At 37.3% G+C, this 23,916-nt stretch overlaps 1 pseudogene; it reads left to right on the top strand.

Annotated features, from left to right (window-relative positions):
- The window catches only part of LOC100588215, a 31,992-nt pseudogene extending 12,744 nt beyond the window's left edge, over nucleotides 1-19,248 (top strand).
- Nucleotides 19,249-23,916: the final 4,668 nt, after the last annotated feature.

The following is a 23,916-nucleotide window of genomic DNA, read 5'->3' as shown; positions in this document are numbered from 1 at the left end:
TGGTGCTTACCTTTTTCTTCTGAACCGTTTCTGTTTTATCAAGTCTTTGTTTATTCCCCTGAATAAATCACAGCATCTTGAGCTTCCTTAGTGATATGGAGGAATCTTCTACGCAGACCAACTGACTCACTAGATATCTGGGTTTCTGTGAGGTATTTGAATGGTCATTAGAAATTCTACATCATGAAACATCTCCTCAGCAAGTGCTGGGCCATATGGGAGAGATGAAGTTGACTGGATGGCTCTTGATCAGCCAGATGGAAATCAGGATGCATGGAAGCTGAAGTTCCATGCTATGCCCAGGCCTTTACTCCCCATGGTCTGTCCACTGACTTGGAGATACGCAGATGCCAAGGAGAAGAACTTCAAAATGATGCTTGCAGTGACACTGTTTAATGTTCCCTGTTTTGTGGGATGCAGGGTCTTTACATTTGATGAGGCTTAACAAAATTTATTAACTCATCTGTAGCATATGTTGAGAACTGCGTTTTTCACAGTCATCCCAAAAGTTCCCTTCAGTCACATCCCCACCTAATACTGAATGTTTTGCCCATAAGAAGAAAGAGGAGATTATAAGCTATAAAAATATTTTGCTATGATAATTTTAGATTTATTCCAAAGCCTAGGCACACCTACCACAGATGTTAACATATTCTGAATTCATTAAGACAGTCTCACCTTCTGACAATAAATTTTGCAACTTTAAACTTCTAACCTAATCCTTGATCAGAGTATGAAGGAAAGTTTGTATCTCAGAAGAGGCTTACAAAGCAATTTACAGGTCACAAAAAGTAAACAAAATAATAAAATAACACTTGCTAATATTTAAAGTTTGGTTAGATTCTAGTCCCAGGGATTTATGTGTTTTACCTCCCCTCACATACACTATTTCTGTGAGGGAAGCACTGGTATGACCTTAACTTTATATTTGACGACACTGAGATTGAAAGAGTTTATGCAACTTTTCTAAGTTCTCACTTAGACTAATCTAAAGCTCAGGATTATAATCATGATCCCATCGTGATTCCCTTGGCTTAAATTTTAAATTTAAACAATAACACTTCCATCATCCTGGTTTACTCACTAATTTCTTCTTGTGTTCAGGCTTTTAATTGTTCACTCACTAAGTTTAGCATGATCAGTTATTGGGGCACCTCTGCTCTTCACCCAGCATCCATTGTTGCAGGTTTTCAGCCATATCCACTGCTCACGAGCAATCTACCAGGAATAATTGTCATGTGGAGAGCCAGAGGGGCACAAATATGAAGAAACATGTATTCTGCCCTTTGTTTCTCAGAGGCAGACACACGCAAAACTCATAACGTGGCTGACATGGCCAGAGCCACAGGGACGGGGAGGCTGAGGTGCAGTGCAGCGTGAGAGGATTGGACCCCCAACGAGGCGGGTGGGGAAATCTGGGCCTGCAGCTGCTTGCTGTGTAATCAATATGCTTTTCAAAGATTTGAGGGTTGGAACTGGGAAGAGGTCTGTGTAAAGAGAGAATTCATTCTCTGACCAAAAAAAAAAAAAAATTCCTCAAAGACAGCTGGGTAGACAAATACATTTTGTGAATGGTCATTTTGATTACTTTACCAAGAACTAAAGGAAAAAAAGTCGACTATTTGTATATAAATGGAAAGTGTATGTATTTCTCAGCCTTGCCTCTGTTGCTAACTTGGCTTCATTATTATTATTGTAATTATTATTTTATCCAACTGTCATGCTTCTTTAGAACATCAGCCATCAGATATCCAATATTCATTGTCACCTGGTGAAGTTCCTACAGTGGTGGTGTATAAGTCAGGGTTCTCCAAAGAAGCAGAACTTATAGGATATGCATATATCCTGTAAGTGTGTGCATGTTTATATGTATATAGGATGTGTGTTTATATACATATATGTAGAGAGAGAGAGATCATAGGAATTGGCTCACAGGATTACGGAGCATGGCAAGTCCAAGATCTGCAGGCTGGAGACCCAGGAGAGCTGATGGTGTGTGGAGGCTAAAGTAATGCTATTCCGGATGCTCATCCAACATGTTGACTTCTGACTAACTCTGGTTTTGGGAATGCCTCTAAGATTTCTGTGCTATCCATTGTTCCTTGTGTAAACATGTACTTACCATAAATCTTGCCCTTAAGCAATTGTCCTACACATCCCTGCTGAAGCATGGACATTCTGTCCCCATGGTGCATAAGCCCTAGGTCTTGGGGGTAACTCCATGGAATCCACCATCCCATCTTGTGGCTGTCCAGGGCATGGTTCTGTCTGTAAGTCCCCGTTTAGTGTTTCTGAGAAACTGGATATCTCAGACTCTGTCTCTGGCCTCTCAGCTTCCTCAGCCTTTGGGAGTAGGTTTACATAGACATGCCCACTGTGGAACACGGTATGAATTTCATTCCAAGGAAAAGCTGATGTTTCAGTTCTAGTCTGAGGGCAGGAAGAAGCTGATATCCCAGCTTCAAGGTACTCAGACAAGAGGAATTTTCCCTTACTTAGGTGGAGTTAAACTTTTTGTTCTACTCGGTGCCTTTACCTGACTGGATTAGGCCTTCTTACATTAAGGAAGGCAATCTGCTTTATTCAGTCTTCTTATCCAAAGACATCCCCAGAGAAACATCCAGATTAATGTTTGACAAAATATTTGAGCACCCCACGGCCCACTCAAGTTGACATATGAAATCAGCTATCACAGGTGGTTCTCAGAATGTGGTACTGGGATTGACAGATAAACACTATCTGGGAATTGCTAGACATCGACATTTTGAAGTGCTAACCTAGATCTGCTGCCTCAGAAACTCTGGGGATGGGGCACAGCAGACTGTGTTTTCAGGAGCATTGCAGGCAATTCTGATGCAAGCTAATGATTGAGACCCAGTGGCAACAGGATTGCTCCTGCTTCTCTCAGATGTTACTCACTCACATTGAAACTTATCTGTTTGGAGAAGAGAGTTATTATTTCAGGGTGCTTCCTGCGGTTCACATCTGCACTGGGTGAACTCCGTGGCCTATTAGACCAAGGAGTGGAAACATCTATTACTTGTTAAGGATAATTTTCAGAGTCCAAAGTGCTAACCATTACATCATGGGGCCAGATATGGTAAGGATAGTTTTCAAGGTGTACATTTAATATGCTACTAAAAGGAAGTTGTGAGGACTGTCATTAAGCTATAGTATTAGTACTCTTCATGGTGCAGCACACCAGTTCTGGACTACGAATCAAAACACCAGTGGTTTTGCACCAAGGTCAGCACACACCCAGCTGTGCTGCCTTGCGGCATGACTTAAATACCTCCAGCCTTGAAGTCTTTAGCTGTTACTTGCACAAATAATGCCAGGCCTGTCTACCTCAGGTGTTTATTGGAGCATAAAATGAGAGAAAAAATGAACTAAAGCTTTTGGTTGTGAAACACTGATCAAACACATGGGGAGAGAAAGGCTAAGTTTGATGTATTTTAAAAAGCAGCGTCAAAAATATCAGTGGGAGAGAAAGTGTCTGTCTTACAGAAAGCTGAAGAAGAGGAATGATGTGTCCTCTTGCTAATATTTCCTTCATCTGGAAACACCCATCACTGGGAAACTGAGGTAGCAAAGGAACAAATAGCTAGGCCTCTCCGTGGTCTGAGTCCTAGTAGTTCACACATGAAATCGACAAGAAGCAAATAGATTAGACGTTGGCAAATTCTATGAAAATCAATCAGGGGATTAAAAAAATAAGACTTGCTTTCAATGATTATTCAAATTTAAAGAAATCTGATTGTTAACGAAGCCACACACACAGAACTTGGTGTGGAAACTGAACAGCTCATACAGGGTATTTCGCCCTAGAGCTCAATGAAGATGTAGTTATGGTTGATAGTGGACAAGGGAGCTCCTCTCAGAGCACAGAGCCTGAGTCTCCCAGAATAGATAATGATGGCCTCAGCAACCCATACGGAGCAGCCACAGTGGGGATGCCAGCTGCAGCAGCGGAGGTGTGGCTGGGACTGTGCACTCCGTGGAGCAGGCAGGGGCCAGGGACAGGAGGGAGCTCTGCCCTCTTCTTCTGAGTTGGCAGGTCAGGAGCCCTGCACTCCCAGGTGCAGCTGCCTCCACCCAGCCATGGTTCTGCACCCAGGCATCCCTGCATTCTTGGGAGCCCAGGAATCCCCCTGCCCAGGCAGGCTCAGAAATGTCTGTTCCCACTCCTCCTCACTCTTAGCACCTGCTATGGAGCAAAGTTAAGGCCAAACTTCGGTGCTGTCACTACCCAGCTGGTTGTGCACATGCTTTGAGTGGCACTGACATGCCAGCTGCCTGCTGCCTCAGCCCTCTCCCGACTTTGGGTGCCAACAAGCACAGGAGGGAGGCTGAGTGGGGGTGAGAGTGGTTCAGTTTGGGCCTGCAGGCACCCCTTGGCATGAACTGCCTGGGCAATAGATGGCATGTTGATGGTGGCAAGAGGTAGACAGACTCCTGGGTGGAAAGAGACAGGTCCCTGGTAAAACCCCACCTTCAAGTCAGGGACAGCCTGAAGACTAGGGGCCAGGCTGCCAGTTATGAGTACAGAGTGAGAACTTGTGGTGCTTTCTCTGGGCCTGCCTGTGGCATATACTTTCCTCCGTCTGAGCCCGTAAAAACCCCGGACTCAGCCAGACTCAGATGGCAGGACTACCAACTGCAGAAAGTAGCTACCCACTTCAGGTCTCCTTGACTCTGTGAGATGACCTGCCTGCAGATAGGAGCTACTCACTCCAGTTCTCCTCTCTGCTGAGAGCTGGACCATCATCGGGACCACCTGTCTGTGGAAAGGAGCTACCCACTTCGGGTCTCCTGAGAGCTGTTCTGTTGCTCAATGAAGCTCCTCTCCACCTTGCTCACCCTCCAGTTGTCCACATAGCTCATTCTTTCTGGATGTGGGACAAAAACTTAGGAACCTCCAAATGGCAGGACTGTAAAAGCTGTAACACAAACAGGGTGAAACATGCCCCCACCACTTGCCATATTGCGGGCGATGAGAAGGACAGAAGAGCTGCAGTCCTTCAGAGATCCCAGACCTAGGGATTGCCTGAGCTAGGGCTACGTCACCCTCTTTGGGGCTCTGTGGCTCCTGGCATCTCCAGGATTCCTGGTACCATTGCATCCCCTCGTCCAGAGGCAGATGCCTGCAGCGGAAGCCATGTGCAGTACATCTGGTCCTGCTGCAGCCTCACATAGAGCTGGCACCTGTGCTGGCACCTGCAGCTGCCTGCCCCACCACAGCAGCTAGAGTACCTGGCTGTCTGCAGTGGACAGACCCCATGCTCACTCACCCACACACCTCTTCCTGCTCTATACCTCGCTTGCCCTTGGCAAGTGTGGGATCCAGGACACTAGTGTGAGCTGGATGCAGCTACCAGTCTGAGTGGGTGGAATGAGCCCAGCAACTAATACTCAGGCAGAAAGTGCCTCCAGCCACAGACATTTCTGGCTGGTGAAGTGACTCCCTAAGGATCCCATGATAATAACAAAGCACTGGATCTTCTGTTAGGGGTTAGAGTTTTTCTTTTCCTGACCAGCAGGATTATCATGTACCATGGATGCCTGTTTTCCATTTTTTATTCTTAATGGGAATTTTGTTGTAACTCTTCTATGTGTGCTCCAACACTGCAGAGACAGATAGGTTATCACTGAGCTTGAGACTTGCTCAAATCACAGATAATAGATTACAAACTGATGGTAATCCAGGTGACTTTTGATGTTACTTCTTCCTTAAAGATGTGAGTATGTTCCATGTGGAGGGACTGAGATTGTTCATGGGCAACTGTTAGCCTGTTTTCTGGACTATGACAGACAAACTGAAATGCAACTCCCATCACAATCCACTTTTCCCAAGTTTTTCTTGCAAATAAAGGTAACTATGGCATATACATCTATCTAGGGAGTTTTTGTGGGTGAGGTATGTATGTGTCTCTTTAAGAACAAAAAGCAAAACCCTACTAATAGTAATTTTTTTTGGTCATTTTCCCAATCTCCTTCACCCAGCTTGGAGTTTTTTGTGATATTTGAAGAAGCCACAGGTATCTGCTAGCCATGCAGATGAAACATGCAACCAGTCAACCCTGGAATTCTAACCTCTGAATTTTTGACATAATGAACAAATAAACCCCTCTGTGTTCAGGTCATTTTGGACCAGTTTTCCTGTTATTTGAAAATGAGTACATTACTACATCATAAATGAAAAGTAGAAAAAATAAATCCACCCACTGCCAAAAGGAGATCATGCAGAGTCTTTTCTATCTCAGTCTGGATTTGGCAAGAAAAATATTTTTCAGTAAAAGTCCTTAAATGATGCTCTTTCTAAGAAATTTGATGTTCACACTTTTAATACCTGCACAGCCCAGTCATTTGTAAGCAGATATTAGGGTAAAATGTAGTTGGAGGCTGATTTTGCCACTGGAATACCTGAAAGAAATGTCCAACGCCAAATGTAGGATTCTTCTCGATAAGATCTTTTCAAAGATGTGCTCATAATACAAAATTAGAAATTAAAATACAAGGACACTTGCATTACAATGATGAAAATTAAATGGACCAAACAATATCAAATGCTGGTGAGAACCATGAGCAACTGATACTCTTGCACATTGTCTGTGAAATAGAAAATAGTACAGCTACTTGGGAAAACACTTTGGCAGTCTCTTATAACATTTAAAAAGGCCTGCACAAACATCCAGCAATTCAGTTGATAGGTGTTTACAAAAAATTAATTAAAGCAAATGTCCTTACAGAATTATATTAGAATGATCATCACAGTTTATTCACTTTAGCCAAATCTGGCTGTTAGGAATAAGCATATTGAAGTGTACTCATACAATTGAATTAATACATAGAAATTAAGGTAAAGAAAATATGGACACATGCGGCAACATGAATGAAGCTAAAAATTAAGTTGAAGAGAAACAAAGCAAAGACAAAAGAGTACATGCTTAAGATGTATATTTATGTAAATCTCAAATACAGGCAAAACTAATGTATGGTAAAAGAAATCAAAACAGTACTTACCTCTGGGTAGCAGTTAATTGGGGCTGTTTGTAAAGAAAATTTCTTAAATAATGATGGTTGCAGATTTGCTGATTTATTAAAACTCAGAAAACTGTGTAAGTTCTATTCCGTTTACTGTGTGTAAATTATACATCCATTAAAAGTGATCAAATGCACAAGCACACAGCACATGGGTCTAGTGCCAGCATGTCGTGGGTAAACAGTAAGCAGGCAAAGTAACAACAGATTAGAATTTGGGTAATTTAAGATAGTCAAACTGTAGGTGAAAACTACAAAAACATCTGAAATGATTAAAGGCATTACAAAAGGAAATAATAGAAAGATATGAACAGTGAGTAAGAAGCAGGCATATTTGAAAAAGAACCAAACAGAAGCCAAATGTCTGTCAAAACCAATAGCCTAAAAGATTAGATCGTGTACAACTTGAAGATGAGTTATTAAATTATAAGATAGAGATGCAGAAACTATCTAGAATGCACCACAGAAATAAAAGATAGAAAATATGTAAAAGGATATAAACAGACACTTCTCAATAGAAGACATTTATGCAGCCAACAGACATATGAAAAAATGCTCATCATCACTGGCCATCAGAGAAATGCAAATCAAAACTACAGTGAGATACCATCTCATGCCAGTTAGAATGGTAATCATTAAAAAGTCAGGAAACAATAGATATTGGAGAAGATGTGGAGAAATAGGAATGCTTTTACACTGTTGGTGGGAGTGTAAATTAGTTCAACCATTGTGGAAGACAGTGCGGCAATTCCTCAAGGATCTAGAACTAGAAATACCATTTGACCCAGCCATCCCGTTACTGGGCATATACCCAAAGGATTATAAATCATTCTACAATAAAGATACATGCACATGTATGTTTATTGCGGCACTATTCACAATAGCAAAGACTTGGAACCAATCCAAATGTCCATCAATGATAGACTGAATTAAGAAAATGTGGCACATATACAACATGGAATACTATGCAGCCGTAAAAAAGGATGAGTTCATGTCCTTTTTAGGGACATGGATGAAGCTAGAAACCATCATTCTCAGCAAACTATCACAAGGGCAGAAAACCAAACACCGCATGTTCTCACTCATAAGTGGGAGTTGAACAATGAGAACACATGCACACAGGGCGGGGAACATCACACACTGGGGCAGGTCAGCAGGTGGGGGACTGGGGGAGGGATAGCATTAGGAGAAATACCTAATGTAAATGATGAGTTGATGGGTGCAGCAAACCAACATGGCACATGTATACCTATGTAACAAACCTGTCGTGTACATGTACCCTAGAACTTAAAGTATAATAAAAAAAGAAAAAAAAGATAATGTGTAAAAGAAGGGAGAAGATACATGTGTGACAGGATGAGACAGTAAAACATATTCCTAATTTGAGAAAGATAAAGTAGAGTGACTGGAAGAGAAGCAATATTTGAAGAGAGTGGCTGAGAATTCTTTTAATAGTTGAAGGATATGAATATTGATATTCAGGAAGCATTAAATTACCCAAACCATATGTATGAAGTAATCAAACAATAGGATGCTGAGTTATAGGATATGTTGTCAGCCTAATTGTTATTTTTGTCCAGGCGATCTATAGTTTTTGGCGGTATTAAGATTGCCTTTTTTTTGAGATATGGAGGTGTCAAGTTGTGGATTTATTTTTTTAAATTTCGCTTGGACTCAATATGCCCCTTTTATATGAAGACTTACCTGCTTATATAATTCAGCACTCAACAAAGTGATAATATACATTTTTAAAGCACCAATTTAGAAAAAAATGAGCCTGTGTAGGTCTCAATACATGTCAACAAATGTCTAAGAATATACAAAGAATGTATTTTCTAACCATAACCAATCATATTTAAAATAAAAAACTATGTAGTAGTAAAGCAAATAAACAAGCAAAACTGGAAATAAAAAAAAAAAACCTAAATAACTAATGGGTTTAAGAGGACATGATAATGAATATTACAAATTTTTAAAATTAACCAAAAAATAAAATAAGCCAAAAGCAAACTTAGGGAGTTTATTTAACATGGTACTTGGAGGGGAAACATATTTATCTCAGAGTGTTCACCTAGAAACAAAGAAGATATATATAATTTTGTTACGTGTTCAATACGGGAATTCAGAAAAAGTAAGAATAACTTTTTTTAATTGAAGAAAAAAATTAATTTAAATGTGGGAAAATAATGAAAAAACTGGCAAAATCAAACCTTAGGTTTCTGGAAAGAAACAAACATACAAAAAAAATACATGAACCATGAAGAAAAAATACATACATATAAAAATGTATTAATCATAGTAGAAAATGTAAAAACATAACAACTTTGCTCAAATTTGAAACCTCAGCTTAATAGATAATTTTTTAGAAAACATATACAATATTAAAAATATTATTAGATATACAGGACCTGAATATTATGGCAAGTATACTACTGCTTGTGTTTTCAGAGCACGTGCAATGTGCGTCTGCATATCTTTCTTTTTTCGACTTGCTCTTCTCTTTGCTGAATTCTGTAATCTCTACAATATATCTTCCGATTCAGTAATCATTCATTTCAATAATTCTTTCTTCACCACTATCTATTGTTTAATCTATGCATTGAGCTTTTTTAATGACTACATTTTACATATTTAATGTTTCTAGTTAGCTGTATTTTAAACCTGACATCCTTCCTTTCTTTGTGATTATGTTGTCTAGCAGTTGATACAAAAGAGAAAGTGCAAGGTCTTCAACATATTACTTCAGTACATGCATAACATAAATGGCACCGAGACAACCTTTAGTGCTTCTCAGCAAACACTGCCTTTGCCTCCTCTCCTCTTGGGTGCATTCATCGTTGCTTTGCTTTTCAAAAAATATAATGTTACCATACCAATGTATATGTTATTTCAAAAGTTTTTCTTATACTAGAGATTTATGCAAAAAAAGCGTATATGTGTATATATATATATATCTTAAAATATTTTTTCAATATTATGCTTCTACCATACATCCATATTGTTTCACCTACACTATGAGTATTTAATATATACTACATGCCCATTCTATATTCCTAATCTCCCTGATGAGCATTTGAGATATTTCCAAGTTTTGCTGTCAAAATAGTGTTGCTATAAGCATTCATGTGCCCATTCCTTGACAGTTATATGTAATGGTTTGTATAGAAACTATATCTAGAAAAGTCAAATTGCTGCAGGATTCTAAGGAACAGGCATGTTTATTTGCAAAATAAACTCTAATTTTTTTCCAAAGATAACAGCAAGTGCAACAGCAAGTGACTGCTCATCTCTTCAAATTTTTGCCAAAACATGCTCTGACAAATCCTTAACTTTGCAAATCCAGTATAATCGTATTCTGGAGATTTAGAATGAATATTTTTTACTAAGTTAAGGAAGATACCTGTCTATCTATCCATCTACATCATCATCATCATCTATCTATCATCTATCATGTCTCTATCTCTCTATCAATCATCTATGTATCATTTTTTATACTATAAATGGATACAGTACTATGTTAAATAATCTTCTGCATCTAGTAACATGAGGTCAAAAGTCTTCCAATTTGTCTATCTCTCTCCGTGTCTCTCACTGTCTCTCTCAACTGCCCTCACTCTCTTCCTCCTTGTCTGTGTTTCTCTATTGGAAAAAATGCCTAGCTTTATATAATGCCATAGAAAAAAGGCCTAAAATTTTTCTATAAATATTTTGGATTATCCTGGTTAAATTTGTTCCTAGGCATCATGTAACTTATGGCTACTATGATTGTTATTTTAAAAAGTTTAATTATCTAACTCCTGATTGTACATAAAAATGCAGTTCATTCTTATATATTAATCTTCTATCTGCACCTTTATATATTGCTATGTCTACATCTTTTAATGAAATATAATACATTTTCTATAGATTCTCTTGAATTTTCATTGTAGACAATTATATAATCAGCTATTTTCATTACGTTTATTTCTTTCAAAGCTCACCTTGTTATTTAAAACAAATTTACTGCATTGGCTAGGAAATTCTATAACATGTTTCAAGAAGCTGTGATAGTTGGCATCCTTGTCTTTTCCTTGATTTGTTAAATAATTATTTTTACAGGTAATCTATGAGAAAGATATGTTCTATAGGGTTGGATAGATTTTCAAATATATAGAACATGTTTTCAAATTCAGGAAGTTCTCTTCTAGCTACTTAATTATTTTTAAATTTTACAATGAATGAGTGTTAATTTTCATCTTATAGTTACTCTACATATTATTGAAATAATCATATTAATTCATAAGTGGTGAATTACATCAATTTGATTAATGCTTTTTCTGTTTTTCATCCACACATTTTTTAACAGCAGAAAATTAGCTATGTACATGATGATTTGTCTTATATGTTAATGTACTTGGTTTAGTCATATAATGTTTAGGATTTGTACATTTCCATTCATGAGTAAAATTGAATTGCATGTTCCTTTCTTTTTTTTTTTAAAGAGAGGGTAATTTTAATCACCCCATTTTCAGTGTGGTAAGTGAAGCACAGTAAGATCAAGCAATTTATGGTAACTCTTATCACATTACTGATAATAATTCAGAAGTGTTGCTTCCTAATTCTAGAGTCTCCTCTTTCTTATTGTGGTGATGTTTCCAGCTAACACAGGAGAGTCACATAAAATTCCTTAAGTACAACTTCTGATCTGGCACTTACATCCCATATTTTAAAAATTTCCAGTGTTAATTATATTTTCTTTTTATTTATTTATTTATTTTATTATTATACTTTAAGTTCTAGGGTACATGTGCACAACGTGCAGGTTTGTTACATATGTGTACATGTGCCATGCTGGTGTGCTGCACCCATTAACTCATCATTTACATTAAGTATATCTCCTAATGCTATCCCTACCCCTCCCCCCAGCCCACAACAGGCCCTGGTGTGTGATGTTCCCCTTCCTATGTCCAAGTGTTCTCACTGTTCAATTCCCACCTATGAGTGAGAACATGTGGTGTTTGGTTTTTTATCCTTGCGATAGTTTGCTGAGAATGATGGTTTCCAGCTTCATTCATGTCCCTAAAAAGGACATGAACTCATCCTTCTTTATGGCTGCATAGTATTCCATGGTGTATATGTGCCACATTTTCTTAATCCAGTCTATCATTGATGGACATTTGGATTGGTTCCAAGTCTTTGCTATTGTGAATAGTGCCGCAATAAACATACGTGTGCATGTGTCTTTATAGCAGCATGATTTATAATCATTTAGGTATATACCCAGTAATGGGATGGCTGGGTCAAAATGGTATTTCTAGTTCTAGATCCCTGAGGAATCGCCACACTGACTTCCACAATGGTTGAACTAGTTTACAGTCCCACTAACAGTGTAAAAGTATTCCTATTTCTCCACATCCTCTTCAGCACCTGTTGTTTCCTGACTTTTTCATGATTACCATTCTAACTGTCATGAGATGGTATCTCATTGTGGTTTTGATTTGCATTTCTCTGATGGCCAGTGATGATGAGCATTTTTGCATGTGTCTTTTGGCTGCATAAATGTCTTCTTTTGAGAAGTGTCTGTTCATATCCTTTGCCCACTTTTTGATGGGTTTTTTTTTTTTCTTGTAAATTTGTTTGAGTTCTTTATAGATTCTGGATATTAGCCTTTTGTCAGATGAGTAGATTGCAAAAATTTTCTCCCATTCTCTATGTTGCCTGTTCACTCTGATGGTAGTTTCTTTTGCTGTGCAGAAGCTCTTTAGTTTACTTAGATCTCATTTGTCAATTTTGGCTTTTGTTGCCATTGCTTTTGGTGTTTTAGACATGAAGTCCTTGCCCATGCCTGTGTCCTGAATGATATTGCCTAGGTTTTTTTCTAGAGGTTTTATGGTTTTACGTCTAATATTTAAGTCTTTAATCCATCTTGAATGAATTTTTGTATAAGGTGTAAGGAAGGATCCAGTTTCAGCTTTCTACACACGGCTAGCCAGTTTTCCCAGCACCATTTATTAAATAGGGAATCCTTTCCCCATTTCTTGTTTTTGTCAGGTTTGTCAAATATCAGATGGTTGTAGATGTGTGGTATTATTTCTGAGGGTGTATGTTCCTTTCTTACATGAGTCATATCTTTTTTATATGTTTAGGTTACATTAGCTTCACAGGAAGAGTTGGAATGTAAATTATCTTTTTTTAGTCTGGTATTATAAGATTTTTAAATTACTGGTTGAAATTTTAAAATATAGGATTCTTCAGATACTTATGAATCAATTGTGAGAAGTCACATGGTTAATTTTATATAGATGGTTTATTATATATATATTTTCAAGTTTATACATTAATTTTGTAATTGAAATTTTCTAATTAACTTTATAATCTGTTTTATCCTTAACCGTATTCCTATTTTAATTTTTAATTTTTATTTGTGCCTTCTTCCCTTTTTAATTTATCTCTGATTAAATTTGTCAGTGTTATCTTATTTCTTTATACTTATTCATTCATTCATTTAAAAGTATTTATACACTTTTTGAATTAGAGTTATCAAATAATAAACTTCTGACTTTCCATGCTTTCTACTGTAGGTTTATAGTCTGTTTTATTAATTTCTGTAAATATTTTATTTATTTTCTTACTCTTATATTCTCCATTACATTTCTTTGTGCTCGAGTAGGTTTCTGGGCTTGTTTATTTTCGGATTTTATTGTTTTCTGATAAAAAAATATTTACAGAATATACTTTACTCTTTCAATAGCAGTTTCATTGCTACCAGAATTGCTATAATTCTACTAGAATTGATATGTAGTGTTTTACTATTCATTTCTGAGAATTATTTGGTTTTCCAATGTGACATATTCTTTTTTCATAAATTACTTACAAGCATGTTTTTAAATCTTCATTTTTAAAATCTTTACTATAGTACCCATGTGTGGATATAAACATTTATGTATTACATTAAATCTCAACTGTACATAAAAAGGTTATATGTAAAAAAACCATATATTTTAAAAATGCTCACTAGAAGAAATTATTTGTAATCTTCAACTTATTGTTTTGTCTTTTACTATGTTATTTTTTAATAAATGATATAATCTTCATTATTTAAGGAAGACTCGTTATCTGAATTTTTCTCATTTTATTTTTTATTATGCAAATTCATTTAAGTGGATTAATACCTCTTAGGTCCTTAATATTTTCTCTTTTATACTGAATTTTGGGTAGATTATAGCTATTAATATGAGTCCAATCATTCTAGAATTTACTTTACATTATGTGGTAAACAGTAAAACCCCTAGAAAGCCATCACCATTAGATTCGTTATAAATGATTTACCATGCCTCACTCTGGAATAAAGCTGGCAATAGATTTAATATAGTGATTTTTTACCTCTTATCGATTAATCAATACCACCCAAAGGCCTTCTTTATATGTTAGTATGAAAAGAAACGTTATCTTTTTTTTTAACTTAACAATCAGTTATGTTCATACCCCAACAGGTAGTTTACTTTTAATTCCACAGAATCTATACCATGACATCATAGATGGTTTGGTCTTGGATTATTTTTATTAGTGCTATTCATTTGTCTTCTATACCAGGAGAAATATCTTGTTTTAATTTGTACTGCTTTAGGGGTCCACCAAGATACTTTATCAATGAAACATGATTCCAAATAAGACACTGAATTAACCTACAGGATGGAATTTTTTAGTGTTGATGTAGGATATATTCTTCAATTTTCTAGTAATTTTGACTTTGGTGTTGTAAAATCTACTTTTTCCTTCTAATGACAATGAAATGACGGGTGCAGATGCTTCTTCAATTTTTAATTCATTATATTAAAATAAGTTATCCACTTTGAAAACTATTTCTCATTGACATGAAAGAAGACATCTGTCTATTTAAAACTATTGTGGAAGGCATGGAGCTTTGCTCATTGAAGTCCAAGAAAATTTCATTTTATTTTCATTATTTAGGATACATTTTTTGAATATTTAAGACAGGCTCTTGATCTTGGAGTTTTGCTAAAATTTAAAATGCAGAGGGAAATGTGGGTTGCTCTCTATGAAACAAAACCATAATGCATGTTCTTACTTCATTCTCAGATAAAACCTGAAGGTGAGAAAAGAGCAACTAGCACTGTGATCCCACCTTTCCTTCAGGTGCACCATCAACTTTATTGTACTTAATCCTTATTATAGCCGTTTTAGAGTGGTAATATAAGTATCTTCAAGATTAGAAAAATATTGAGAAAAGTTAACCGTCCTATCCAATTCACAAGACTGATAAGTGGTGGAACTGTTATTTAAGGCAATACTTTCCATGTTTCAAGTCTGTATCCTTCTTTAAAAATTCTGCCTTTCAGCCAGGTGTGGTGACTCATGCCTGTAATCCCAACACTTTGGGAGGCTGAGGTAGGTCGATCGCTTAAGGTCAGGAGTTTGAGACCAGCCTGGTCAACATGGTGAAACCCCGTCTCTACTAAAAACACAAAAAATTAGTCGGGCGTGGTGGCACACACCTATAGTCGCAGCTACTCAGGAAGCTGAAGCAGGAGAATCTCTTGAATCCAGGGGGTGGAGGTTGCAGTGAGCCAAGATTGTGCCACTGCACTCCAGCCTGGGTGACACAGCAAGATTCCGTCAAAAAAAAAGAAAAAAAAAGGCTTTCTTTCACTCAGAGTCTAAGAATGTATGTTTTTGTTGCTCTTAGTGTGCATTAAAATTAATTCTAAAACTGTCATGAGATTCCTGCCTTTCTCAGAAAAATCTAATGGAGAAGTTTAGAACAGCTTCCCCGCTGTGAGAATTAATGGTGATTCACCTTCCTTGTGTAAGATTTGTTGCTGACTCCTCTCTTTAAGCATTGCAGTGGCTTCCCAGAAGCCACAAAATTATAGCTTTTAAATTGCCAATGTCACATTAAAAGAATCAGTAGTTCTGGAAATGGCATGCCAACATTTTCCCAATAATTATTGATAATTATTTTATTATTGAAATTGTTTTCTTTGGGAAGATATGAACCTGTGATTCAATTTAATTATTAGGAAGAGTTTTTTTCAAGTGTATGCACACACATATGGAAACATATACACATGAATAATATTTACATATACTATGGCTCTCATTTTACTATGTAGTGATTATTTGATAAAATAATATTCTACCTGGTGCAGATTTTATTGAGATTGCTTCACTTACTCCCACATCAGAAATTTTCTCTTAAAGTACTCAAAATATTGAAAATTTCTTTAGACGTTGCCCCCAAATTATTCAAGCTAACTAATCTATAGACTTGTAGCAAGCACATTTCCTTTTTTAAAAAAATCACCATTTCATTTTCTAGTATTCTAATACGTTACAAATTCTCTTTAATTCCTTAAAATCCATCAGTCTCACAATCTCACCTGAGTTTGTCTGAAAGGGCCCTTCTTATTATTGAAAGTGATGTATCCTGATCCAAAGGCATTGACTGATTTAACATAGAAGAATTCTCTTGAGTTTTCTTAGAATCAGTCACTCAAGTTGTGAAGCCACTTCCAATGTCAGCTGCTATCTGCAAAGTTTGAAGTCCTTCCACCAGGAAAACAGGGGCTCTTAGGTTATGGACAACACACTGCTTCAATTCATGGGCTCAAATTAATAAAAGAACTTTCCTAATGTGGAACAGAAATCTATCTGCAGGACCACTCAACATGCTATTACTCTTAGCCTTTATAAAATAAAGCTATCCCTATGTCTTCATGAATGCCTTTTCATTTTTAAAGCCAAAATTTGTTTCCTAAATAAGAAACCTCAAGTGGTATTTTTGTATCCTTAAAAATAAAATAATTCTTTTTCAATCTTATTCCTGAAAACATGACTTTATTTCTGCAATTCTCTTATTCCCTCCTTCTCAATAGGGATTCCCTTATACCTATATGCTATTTGTGGAGGTCTTAGGTTTTGGCATTTTTGAATGTGTGTACTATTTTCTATATAATAATATTTAGCACTAATACATGGTATCACTTGATTTTTTTTCTAAACTTTACGCTTTGTTGTATATATAATATCTATTTTAATTTTCGCAGCATTCCTTTGAGTAACCTTTTATTGCCACTACATCTAACTAAAAAGGAGAAATTAGAACATGGAACAGAATGATCTGTAATGTATGACAAATGTTTCTTCATAATAACCTAAGGGTTAGGATACAATTTACATTTTTGGACTCCCTGTATTGCCCCAGCCAGGACACCAAATCTTTCTACCTCCAGCTCTATCCAACGCTGCAATTTGGGACTCAGCAGTACAGGCACTCCAGCTCTGTCCACACCCATGCCAACAGCTTCCTTAATCTATGGATCTGTAAGTCGTACTGTGGTCCAACCTAGGTTAAATGGATCTGGAAGAAGTTTCATATCAGCCCTGGAATGAGCTTGGAGCCTTTTAGTTATGGCATTTTGGGGACATGTTTAGACACGAGAATGTACTTTTTATAGGTCTGAAAATTACTTAGAAAATTTCCTAAATTCAGAAGATATGTCATTTTAAAGACAAAGCTCTTCTAAGCAGCTTAGTGCTTAGTGCCCAAGGCACAATAAGGTAAGCAAATTTGGAAGATATTTGGCCTACAATCTGCTTAAGAGTAGTTTCTTTTGAAAAGGCTTATGAAGGTTGTCATTTTAGGACTAAATTTTAATGGAATATGAAAGTATGAACTCTTCCCTTTTATGAAAATAATCTTAAAATTACTAAGAGATTAAAAATAATTCAGTGAAAAAAAACAGTCTGTAACAAAGCTTGTCAGGGCATAGGATCTAGCACCTCTAACAAAGGCTAAACTGATTTGGTGGATAGGATTCAAGACTCTGGCATACTTGACAGCAAACATTGCTTCTTCTCCTTCTTGGCAGGGATGGACATAGAACTACTCTAGGAACTTCCTCAAACACTGCCGAGGACTTCATGGCTGAAAGCCAAATATTCAGGTATTTAATAACACTGATTTCTTAGCTAGGGTTAAACCCTGTGGGTAGATGATTGGAGTCAGCATTTTCTCTTTTGGTTTCTAAATTGTGTTTTTGTTATTTCTGTCTCTGAATTTAGTCCCCCTGGGATAACAAGAGTGTTGAAGAAATGTTATGACACATTGGAACACCGCGAAATACATGGACACTTTCAAACCATGGAAGACTCTCAAGGTAAGACACCTACTTGGTAGGATAGTCTTCTTGTCCACCTTGCATCCCACAAGTTAATTTTCACTGGACCATCTACTATAACTTTGCAGGAATAGCTGTCAAAGATGGCAGGGCTATGTTTTCTAGGAGCTACATCAGTTGTTGCTGATCATCAACAGAATTTTACCTCTTAAGATCACACACTTCGTGGTCTCCATCATCAGGTGTAGATTGCTGGGGCCACTGGCCATACCATTTAGCTCTGAGTTGACCAGAAGAAAAAGCCATGAAGCAGGCAATACAGAATTCTGGAGAAAAAATGGAGAAAATAAAGAAAATAGCTGTGAATATTAGAACATTGAAAAGCATGCCTAGAAAATAAATAATGAGAAACTTATTGAAAACATAAAATGATACTAATAATTTCACGGTAACCTTGATATCTCGAGCATGCAAAACATGAATAAAAAGAGAGTTGGGAATCTCAAACTTTAATTTTCTGGTCCAGGTCTCTTGTAGCAACATGGATTGTTGAGATCTACCAAAAGAAATGTTGACTCAGTAGGTCTTGCATGGATGCGGGAATGGGGTTTCCAAGCATCCTGAGTCACCCTGACACAGGTGGTCCCCATCATACTCTGACTAGCAATGAAGATGTGATTGGAGTTTGGTGGTGAAACATAAGGCCAGCAGATATATGGAGGGCGTATCGGTCACTTCACTCACCCTATTTCAAGTGACTGTCTCTTCTCATAAATGACCCTCTCCTTTTTGTGTGCCAGGGCAACTGCTCTGTGGAAATGGGGGACAGTGGGCATCCTATTTGTGTGGACTTCTTCTTGCACAGCTCTTGAGCTCCGTGGGCAGGGGCTGCTCTGGTCTGCTCTCTGGGCCTCAATCAAGTGTGACCAGTGCAGCCTTATGTCCCGAGCCAAGCAGCTCTCTTGGGGATGCTGCTGGTTCAATACATGTTGGCCTCAACTGTGCAGGATCTGGCTGTATCCTGGGAACAGTAAAGCATCTTCTGTCGAAGAAGTCCTCTGAACCAGGTGGAACTTACATGCTATAAAACCTGATATGCACTATTTTCTTCTTAATTTTTTTCCAGATATGCTGCATTTGGGGTATTGATTTTGTTTTTCAAAGCAACAAAAATATTAAGATGACAGTGATTTGCCAAGCATTTTCATTTTTTGTTGTTGTTGGTTGTCTGTTGTTGTTGTTGTTTTATTTTGGTTTGAGACAGAGTCTTGCTCTGTCACCCAAGCTGGAGTGCAATGATGTGATCTGGGCTCACTGCAACCTCTGCCTCCTGGGTTCAAGTGATTCTCCCTCCTCTGTCTCCCAAGTAGCTGGGATTACAGACGGACACCACCATGCCTGGCTAATTTTTGTATTTTTAGTAGAGACCAGGTTTCACCATGTTGGCCAGGCTGATCTTGAACTCCAGACCTCAAGAGATCCACCCACTTCAGCCTCCCGAAGTGCTGGGATTATAGGTGTGAACCACCATGCCCAGACTAAATTTTTGTTTCCATTTTTGTAGTTATAAAAAATATTACTACACTGTTGTAAAACAAGTGTCACTTGCATCATACTTTATGGAATGTACTGTGGTGTTCCTAGTGACCTAATATAGTCTTTGCAAAAAGAAAAAAGAAACAATGTAAGTAATTTTGAATAAAACATACTCTTGCCATCAAATTAATACCACTTGTAAAAGGGTGGCTTCATAGAACATCTCCCAAGCTATTGATTTTCTCAGAATGCCTCCTGAACTCTTAATTCAAACATGATAGAATGTTGGAAACTATAAATATGCTTTTCAACCAGTGTTGATATAGGGAGACTTATAGGCAATACACACTTTTCAAAGCATTTTATACAAAAATCACATGTAGTCATACAAAAGAGTAAACCTGGAACCCAAACTTTTACAACCATATACAAGATTTAACTCCAAATGCATCAAACACTTAAGTTTAAGATCTAAAATGATAAAACTCTTAGAAAAAAATGAGAGGTAATGTTCACGACATTTGATTCAGTCTTTTTAAATTAGATATGACACTTAAAACACTGAAACAAAAAATTAATTGAATTGGACTTTCTAATTTTTTTAAAAAAACCCTTCTACTTATCATGGGGTGCTATCAAAAGAGTGAAAAGACATTCCACAAATAGGAGAAAATATTTGTAAACCATATACAAATGACATGGAATTAATATCCAGAATATAGATGGAACTCCTACAGCTCAAGAATAACAACAACAACAAAAAAACGCAACTTAAAAATGAGCAAAAGACTGAATAGACATGACAATAAATACATAAAAATATGTTCAACAACATTAGATATTAGAAAAATAGACATCTAAACCATAATAAAAGACTACTTCACATCTATTAGAATGACTATTACTTAAAAATATAGAAAATCAGTGTTGGTGGGGATGTGGAGAAATTGGGATCCTGCTGTATTGCTGGTAGCAATATCAAAAGGGGCAGCTGCTGCAATTTGGTAATGAAGGCGGAAATAAAGATGTTCTTTGAAACCAACGAGAACAAAGAAACAAGATACCAGAATCTCTGGGACACATTCAAAGCAGTGTGTAGAGGGAAATTTATAGCACTAAATGCCCACAAGAGAAAGCAGGAAAGATCCAAATTTGACACCCTAACATCACAATTAAAAGAACTAGAAAAGCAAGAGCAAACACATTCAAAAGCTAGCAGAAGGCAAGAAATAACTAAAATCAGAGCAGGACTGAAGGAAATAGAGACACAAAAAACCCTTCAAAAAAGTAATGAATCCAGGAGGTGGTTTTTTGAAACGATCAACAAAATTGATAGACTGCTAGCAAGACTAATAAAGAAGAAAAGAGAGAAGAATCAAATAGATGCAATAAAAAATGATAAAGAGGATATCACCACCGATCCCACAGAAATACAAACTACCATCAGAGAATACTACAAACACCTCTATGCAAATAAACTAGAAAATCTAGAAGAAATGGATAAATTCCACAACACATACACCCTCCCAAGACTAAACCAGGAAGAAGTTGAATCTCTGAATAGACCAATAACAGGCTCTGAAATTGTGGCAATAATCAATAGCTTACCAACCAAAAAGAGTCCAGGACCAGATGGATTCACAGCCGAATTCTACCAGAGGTACAAGGAGGAACTGGTACCATTCCTTCTGAAACTATTCCAATCAACAGAAAAAGAGGGAATCCTCCCTAACTCATTTTATGAGGCCAGCATCATCCTGATACCAAAGCCTGGGAGAGACACAACCAAAAAAGAGAATTTTAGACCAATATCCTTGATGAACATTGATGCAAAAATACTCAATAAAATACTGGCAAATCGAATCCAGCAGTACATCAAAAAGCTTATCCACCATGATCAAGTGGGCTTCATCCCTGGGATGCAAGGCTGGTTCAACATATGCAAATCAATAAATGTAATCCAGCATATAAACAGAACCAAAGACAAAAACCACATGGTTATCTCAATAGATGCAGAAAAGGCCTTTGACAAAATTCAACAACCCTTCATGCTACAAACTCTCAATAAATTAGGTATTGATGGGACGTATCTCAAAATAATAAGAGCTATCTATGACAAACCCACAGCCAATATCATACTGAATGGGCAAAAACTGGAAGCATTCCCTTTGGAAACTGGCACAAGACAGGGATGCCCTCTCTCACCACTCCTATTCAACATAGTGTTGGAAGTTCTGGCCAGGGCAAATTAAGCAGGAGAAGGAAATAAAGGGTATTCAATTAGGAAAAGAGGAAGTCGAATTCTCCCTGTTTGCAGATGACATGATTGTATATCTAGAAAACCCCATTGTCTTAGCCCAAAATCTCCTTAAGCTGATAAGCAACTTCAGCAAAGTCTCAGGATGCAAAATCAATGTACAAAAATCACAAACATTCTTATACACCAATAACAGACAAACAGAGAGCCAAATCATGAGTGAACTACCATTGACAATTGCTTCAAAGAGAATAAAATACCTAGGAATCCAGCTTACAAGGGACGTAAAGGACCTCTTCAAGGAGAACTACAAACCACTGCTCAATGAAATAAAAGAGGATACAAACAAATGGAAGAACATTCCATGCTCATGGGTTGGAAGAATCAATATCGTGAAAATGGCCATACTGCCCAAGGTAATTTATAGATTCAATGCTATCCCCATCAAGCTACCAATGACTTTCTTCACAGAATTGGAAAAAACTACTTTAAAGTTCATATGGAAGTGAAAAAAACCCGCATCACCAAGTCAATCCTAACCCAAAAGAACAAAGCTGGAGGCATCATGCTACCTGACTTCAAACTATTCTACAAGGCTACAGTAACCAAAACAACATGGTACTGGTACCAAAACAGAGATATAGATCAATGGAACAGAAGACAGCCCTCAGAAATAATGCCACATATCTGCAACTATCTGATCTTTGACAAACCTGACAAAAACAAACAATGGGGAAAGGATTCCCTATTTAATAAATGGTGTTGGGAAAACTGGCTAGCCATATGTAGAAAGCTGAAACTGGATCCCTTCCTTACACCTTATACAGAAATTCATTCAAGATGGATTAAAGACTTACATGTTAGACCTAAAACCATAAAAACCCTAGAAGAAAACTTAGGCATTACCATTCAGGACATAGGCATGGGCAAGGACTTCATGTCTAAAACACCAAAAGCAATGGAAACAAAAGCCAAAATTGACAAATGAGATCTAATTAAACTCAATGGCATCTGCACAGCAAAAGAAACTACCATCAGAGTGAACAGGCAACCTACAAAACGGGAGAAAATTTTCGAAACCTACTCATCTGACAAAGGGCTAATATCCAGAATCTACAATGAACTCAAACAAATTTACAAGAAAAAAACAACCCCATCAAAAAGTGGGCAAAGGATATGAACAGACACTTCTCAAAAGAAGACATTTATGCAGCCAAAAAACACATGAAAAAATGCTCATCGTCACTGGCCATCAGAGAAATGCAAATCAAAACCACAATGAGATACCATCTCACACCAGTTAGAATGGCGATCATGAAAAAGTCAGGAAGCAACAGATGCTGGAGAGGATGTGGAGAAATAAGAACACTTTTACACTGTTGGTGGGACTGTAAACTAGTTCAACCATTGTGGAAGTCAGTGTGGCAATTCCTCAGGGAGCTAGAACTAGAAATACCATTAGACCCAGCCATCCCATTACTGGGTATATACCCAAAGGACTATAAATCATGCTGCTATAAAGACACATGCACACGTATGTTTGTTGCGGCATTATTCACAATAGCAAAGACTTGGAACCAACCCAAATGTCCAACAACGATAGACTGGATTAAGAAAATGTGGCACATATACACCATGGAATACTATGCAGCCATAAAAAATGATGAGTTCATGTCCTTTGTAGGGACATGGATGAAGCTGGAAACCATCATTCTCAGTAAACTATCACAAGGACAAAAAACCAATCACCGCATGTTCTCACTCATAGGTGGGAATTGAACAATGAGAACACATGGACACAGGAAGGGGAACATCACACTCCGGGGACTGTTGTGGGGTGGGGGGAGGGGGGAGGTATAGCATTAGGAGATATACCTAATGCTAAATGATGAGTTAATGGGTGCAGCACACCAACATGGCACATGGATACATATGTAACAAACCTGCACATTGTGCACGTGT

The sequence above is a fragment of the Nomascus leucogenys genome, chromosome 17 (assembly GCF_006542625.1).
Source record: "Nomascus leucogenys isolate Asia chromosome 17, Asia_NLE_v1, whole genome shotgun sequence".
Lineage (NCBI taxonomy): Eukaryota > Metazoa > Chordata > Mammalia > Primates > Hylobatidae > Nomascus > Nomascus leucogenys.
The sequence above is the reverse complement of the archived record's forward strand: the minus strand, read 5'-3'. Positions and strand labels throughout refer to the sequence as shown.